Below are 6,921 nucleotides of genomic sequence, written 5' to 3' on the forward strand. Positions count from 1 at the left end.
TGTTTCTCTCTGCGTCACGGTTTGTTGTTTTGTCAAATTCAGTTATTTATGTATTGCAAAATTTCAGAGTAAATAAATTGTGGAACTACAACCACACTGCACTTTGGTCTGCTCCTTTAGACAGCTATGACAGTTTCTTCCACCATATTTTTTTGTCTTGGAGCTATTCCTTTTAAATCAAATCACATTGAGATTGACTTTATCACTTAAACCTGACCCATGACCTTACTGTGCATTCGGAAAGTATCAGACCCCTTGACTTTTTCCACATTTTGTTACGTTACAGCCTTTTTCTAAAATAGATTCAATTTTTTTTCCCCGTCATGAATCTACAAGCAATACCCCATAATGACAAAGCAAAAACGTTTTTTATTTTTGCAAATGTATTAAAAGTAACAAACTGAAAAATCACGATTTACGTCGGTATTCAGACTCTTTACTCAGGACTTTGTTGAAGCACCATCCAAACTTCTTCTATTTAAGAATGATGGAACCCACTGTGTTCTTGGGGACCTTCAATGCTGCAGACATTTTTTGGTACCTTTCCCCAGATCTCTGCCTCTATACTTTCTCAGAGCTCTACGAACAAGTCCTTCGACCTCATGGCTTGGTTTTTGATCTGACACCCACTGTCAACTGTGGGAACTTATACAGTGGCTTGCGAAAGTATTCACCACCCCTTGGCATTTTTCCTATTTTGTTGCCTTACAACCTGGAATTAAAATAGATTTTGGGGGGTTTTGTATCATTTGATTTACACAGCATGCCTACCACTTTGAAGATACAAAATATTTTTTTATTGTGAAACAAACAAGAAATAAGACAAAAAAACTGAACTTGAGCGTGCATAACTATTCACCCCCCAAAGGCAATACTTTGTGGAGACACCTTTTGCAGCAATTACAGCTGTAAGTCTCTTGGGGTATATCTATATGCTTGGCACATCTAGCCACTGGGATTTTTGCCCATTCTTCAATGCAAAACTGCTCTAGTTCCTTCAAGGTGGATGGGTTCCGCTGGTGTGCAGCAATCTTTAAGTCATACCACAGATTCTCAATTGGATTGAGGTCTGGGCTTTGACTAGGCCATTTAAATAATTCCCCTTAAACCACCCGAGTGTTGCTTTAGCAGTATGCTTTGGGTCATTGTCCTGCTAGAAGGTGAACCTCCGTCCCAGTCTTAAATCTCTGGAAGACTGAAACAGGTTTCCCTCAAGAATTTCCCTGTATTTAGTGCCATCCATCATTCCTTCAATTCTGACCAGTTTCCCAGTCCCTGCCAATGGAAAAACATCCCCACAGCATGATGCTGCCACCACCATGCTTCACTGTGGGGATGGTGTTCTCTGGGTGATGAGAGGTGTTGGGTTTGAGCCAGACATTTTCCTTGATGGCCAAAAAGCTCAAATTTAGTCTCATCTGACCAGAGTACCTTCCATCTGTTTTAAGTCTCCCACATGCCTTTTGGCAAACACCAAATGTGTTTGCTTATTTTTTTCTTTAAGCAATGGCTTTTTTTCTGGCCACTCTTCTGTAAAGCCCAGGTCTGTGGAGTGTACGGCTTAAAGTGGTCCTATGGACAGATACTCCAATCTCCGCTGTGGAGCTTTGCAGCTCCTTCAGGGTTATCTTTGGTCTCTTTGTTGCCTCTCTGATTAATGCCCTCCTTGCCTGGCCTGTGAGTTTTTTGGTGGGCAGCCTTTTCTTGGCAGGTTTGTTGTGGTGCCAAATTCTTTCAATTTTTTTTAATAATGGATTTAACGGTGCTCTGTGGGATGTTCAAAGTTTCTGATATTTATTTATAACCCAACCCTGATCTGTACTTCACAACTTTGTCTCTGACCTGTTTGAAGAGCTCCTTGGCTGTCATGGTGCGACTTGCTTGGTGGTGCCCTTTGCTTACATCAAATCAAATCTAATTTGTCACATACACATGGTTAGCAGATGTTAATGCGAGTGTAGCGAAATGCTTGTGCTTCTAGTTCCAACCATACAGTAATATCTAACAAGTAATCTAACAATTTCACAACAACTACCTTATACACAGAAGTGTAAAGGAATGAATAAGAATATGTACATAAAAATATATGGATGAGTGATGGCCGAACGGCATAGGCAAGATGCAGTAGATGGTATAGACTACAGTATATACATATGAGATGAGTAATGTAAGGTATGTAAACATTATATAAAGTGACATTGTTTAAAGTGGCTAGTGATACATTTATTAGATTCCAATTTTTAATTATTAAAGTGGCTAGAGATTTGAGTCAGTATGTTGGCAGCAGCCACTCAATGTTAGTGATTGCTGTTTAACAGTCTGATGGCCTTGAGATAGAAGCTGCTTTTCAGTCTCTCGGTCCCAGCTTTGATGCACCTGTACTGACCTCGCCTTCTGGATGATAACGGGGTGAACAGGCAGTGGCTTGGGTGGTTGTTGTCCTTGATTATCTTTTTGGCCTTCCTGTGACATCGGGTGGTGTAGGTGTCCTGGAGGGCAGGTAGTTTGCCCCCTCTGGAGAGCCTTACGGTTGTAGGCAGAGCAGTTGCCGTACCAGGCGGTGATACAGCCCGACAGGATGCTCTCGATTGTGCACCTGTAGAAGTTTGAGTGTTTTTGGTGACAAGCCGAATTTCTTCAGCATCCTGAGGTTGAAGAGGCGCTGCTGCGCATTCTTCACCATGCTGTCTGTGTGGGTGGACCATTTCAGTTTGTCTGTGATGTGTACGCCGAGGAACATAAAACTTTCCACCTTCTCCACTACTGTCCCGTCGATGTGGATTGGGGGCTGCTCCCTCTGCTGTTTCCTGAAGTCCACGATCATCTCCATTGTTTTGTTGACATTAAGTGTGAGGTTATTTTCCTGACACCACACTCCGAGGGCCCTCACCTCCCTGTAGGCCGTCTCGTCGTTATTGGTAATCAAGCCTACCACTGTAGTGTCGTCTGCAAACTTGATGATTGAGTTGGAGGCATGCATGGCCACACAGTCATGGGTGAACAGGGAGTACAGGAGAGGGCTGAGAACTCACCCTTGTGGGGCCCCAGTGTTGAGGATCAGCGGGGTGGAGATTTGGTTTCCTACCCACACCACCTGGGGACGGCCCGTCAGGAAGTCCAGGACCCAGTTGCACAGGGCGGGGTCGAGACCCAGAGTCTCGAGCTTAATGACGAGTTTGCAGCTGTTCTGCGCATGCTCTGAGGACGTGGCTAGGGATGCCGTCTGGGCCGGCAGCCTTGCGAGTGTTAACCCGTTTAAATGTTTTACTCACGTTGGCTGCAGTGAAGGAGAGCCCGCCGGTTTTGGTAGCGGGCCGTGTCGGTGGCACTGTATTGTCCTCAAAGCGAGCAAAGAAATTGTTTAGTTTGTCTGGGAGCAAGACATCGAGGTCTGCGATGGGGCTGGTTTTCTTTTTGTAGTCTGTGATTGACTTAGACCCTGCCACATACCTCTCGTGTCTGAGCCGTGGAATTGTGATTCTACTTTGTCTCTATACTGACGCTTAGCTTGTTTGATTGCCTTGCGGAGGGAATAGCTACACTGTTTGTATTCGGTCATGTTTCCGATCGCCTTGCCCTGACTAAAAGCAGTGGTTCACGCTTTCAGCTTTGCGCGAAAGCTGCCATCAATCCACGGTTTCTGGTTCGGGAAGGTTTTAATAGTCGCTGTGGGTACAACATCACCGATGCACTTGCTAATAAACTTGCTCACCGAATCAACGTATTCATCAATGTTATTGTCCGACGCTATGCGGAACATATCCCAGTCCACGTGATCGAAGCAATCTTGAATCGTGGAATCCGATTAGTCGGACCAGCGTTGAACAGACCTGAGCACGGGTGTTTCCTGTTTTAGTTTCTGTCTATAGGCTGGGAGCAACAAAATGGAGTCATGGTCAGATTTTCTGAAAGAAGGGAGGGGCAGGGCTTTGTATGCGTCGCGGAAGTTAGAGTAACAATGATCCAGGGTTTTACCAGCCCGGGTCGCGCATTCGATATGCTGATTAAAATTTAGGGAGCCTTGTTTTCAGATTAGCCTTGTTAAAATCCCCAGCTACAATAAATGCAGCCTCAGGATATGTGGTTTCCAGTATACATAGAGTCCAATGAAGTTCTTTCAGGGCCGTCGATGTGTCTGCTTGGAGGGGATATACACGACTTTGATTATAATCGAAGAGAATTATCTTGGTAGATAATGCGGACGGCATTTGATTGTAAGGAATTCTAGGTCAGGTGAACAAAAGGACTTGAGTTCCTTATGTTAAGATCACACCACGCTTAGTGGTGTTGCAGACTCTGGGGCCTTTAAGAACGTGTGTGTGATTTTATATATATACTGCGATCATGTGACACTTAGATTGCACACAGGTGGACTTTATTTAACTAATTATGTGAATTCTGAAGGTAATTGGTTGCACCAGATCTTATTTAGGGGCTTCATAGCATAGGGGTGAATACATATGCATGCACCACTTTTCCACTTTTTAAAAAAATATTTTTTTAAACAAGTCATTTAATTCACTTCAACAATTTGGACTATTTTGTGTGTCCATTACATGAAATCCAAATAAAAATCAATTTAAATTGCAGGTTGTAATGCAACAAAATAGGAAAAATGCCAAGGGGGATCAATAATTTTGCAAGGCACTGTATAGACAGGTGTGTGCCTTTCCAAATCATGTCCAATCAATTGAATTTACCATAGGTGGACTCCAACCAGGTTGAAGAAACATCTCAAGGATGATCAACTGAAACAGGATGCACCTGATCTCAATTTTGAGTCTAATAGCGAAGGGTCTGAATACTTATGTAAATAAGGTATTTATGTTTTTTATATTTAATACATCTGCAAACATTTCTAAAAACCTGTTTTCAACTTTGTCATTATGGAGTATTGTGTGTAGATTGCTGAGGATTTTTAAATAAAGTTTTATCCAATTTAGAATAAGGCTGTAACGCAACAAAATGTGAAAAAAGTCAAGTGGTCTGAATACTTTCCAAAGGCACTGTAAAAACAGGTGTGTGCCTTTCCAAATCATGTCCAATGAATTGAATTTATCACTGATGGCATCCAATCAAGTTTTAGAAACCTCTCAAGGATGATCAATGGAAACAAGATGCACCCGAGCTCAATTTTGAGTCTCATAGCAAAGGGTCTGAATACTAAATAAGGTAATTCTGTTATTGTTAATACATTTGGGAAAAAGTCTGAAAACAGGTCTTCACTTTGTCATTATGGGATATTGTGTGTAGATTGAGGGCAAAAAAAATGTAATCCATTTTCAAATAAGGCTGTAATGTAACAAAATGTGTAAAAAGTAAAGGGGTCTGAATACTTTCTGAATGCACTGTATGTATTACATCTCCAGTGCCCCCCAGTTGCAAGAAATGACATCCCAAAAAACTAAAACAAAACAATAAAACACAAATGGCTCCTAGACTCTCACGCATGCTTTCTGTCCTCAACACTAAAACGAAATACTATAATAATACCTCAGGGGTGCGTGCTCAGTCCCCTCCTGTATTCCCTATTCACTCATGACTGCACGGCCAGGCAAGGCGCGACTCCAACACCATCATTAAGTTTGCAGATGACACAACAGTGGTAGGCCTGATCACCGGCAACGATGAGACAGCCTATAGGGAGGAGGTCAGAGATCTGACAGTGTTGTGCAAGGACAACAACCTATCCCTCAACTTGATCAAGACATAGGAGATGATTGTGGACTACAGGAAAAGGAGGACCAAGCACGCCCCCATTCTCATAGACGGGGCTGTAGTGGAGCAGGTTGAGAGCTTCAAGTTCCTTGGTGTCCACATCAACAACAAACTAACAAGGTCCAAGCACACCAAGACAGTCGCGAAGAGGGCACCACAAAACCTATTCCCCCCTCAGGAGACTGAAAAGATTTTGCATGGGTCCACAAATCCTCATAAGGTTTTACAGCTGCACCATCGATAGCAATCCTGACGGGTTGCATCACTGCCTGATATGGCAACTGCTCAGCCTTCAACTGCAAGGCACAACAGAGGGTAGTGCGTATGTCCCAGCACATCATTGGGGTCAAGCTTCCTGCTATCCAGGACCTCTATACCAGGCGGTGTCAGAGGAAGGCCCTAAAAATTGTCAAAGACTCCAGCCACCCTAGTCAGACTGTTCTCTCTGCTACCACACGGCAAGCGGTACCGGAGTGCCAAGCCTAGGTCCAAGAGGCTTCTACCCCCAAGCCATAAGACTCCTGAACATCTAATCAAATGGCTACCCAGACTATTTGCATTGCCCCCCTCCCCCCTTCTATGCTGCTTCTACTCTCTGTTATTATCTATGTCACTGTAATAACTCTACCTACGTGTACATATTACCTCGACACATTGACTTTGTACCTGGTACCCCCCTATTGTTATTTTACTGCTGCTCTTTAAATATTTGTTATTCTTATCTCTTACTTGTTTTAGGTATTTTCTTAAGTGCAATGTTGGTTAAGGGCTTGTAAGTAAGCATTTCACTAAGTTCTACACCTGTTGTATTTGGTGCATGTGACAAATACAGTTTGATTTGAAAATATAAATATTTGTATATAACTAAACTAAATAAAAACTAGCAAATCAGGTCTGAAAACGAACTGAAAATAAACTTACTTCCAAATAATACAAAAACGAATAGAAATAAAAACTAATATAAAAACACAAAACTATAATAACTTTGCTCTAGGCAATACAGTTATGCTAATTATAGGGCATAATAAAGCCTATACGTGTGTGGCAAAGTGTCAATGACCAGAGTAAACAACCGCAGGGAAGGATACTAACAGAGGTAACGGGAGAGCGAGTAGCAGCATGAGGGCACGTGCCATTTGGAAAATATACTTCCTGTGCGCAGTGGGTTCAAATCTGGCTCTTTAATATTTTGCACCATTGCAG

Source organism: Salmo salar, chromosome 15, assembly GCF_965601325.2.
Source record: "Salmo salar chromosome 15, fSalSal1, whole genome shotgun sequence".
Classification (NCBI taxonomy): Eukaryota; Metazoa; Chordata; class Actinopteri; order Salmoniformes; family Salmonidae; genus Salmo; species Salmo salar.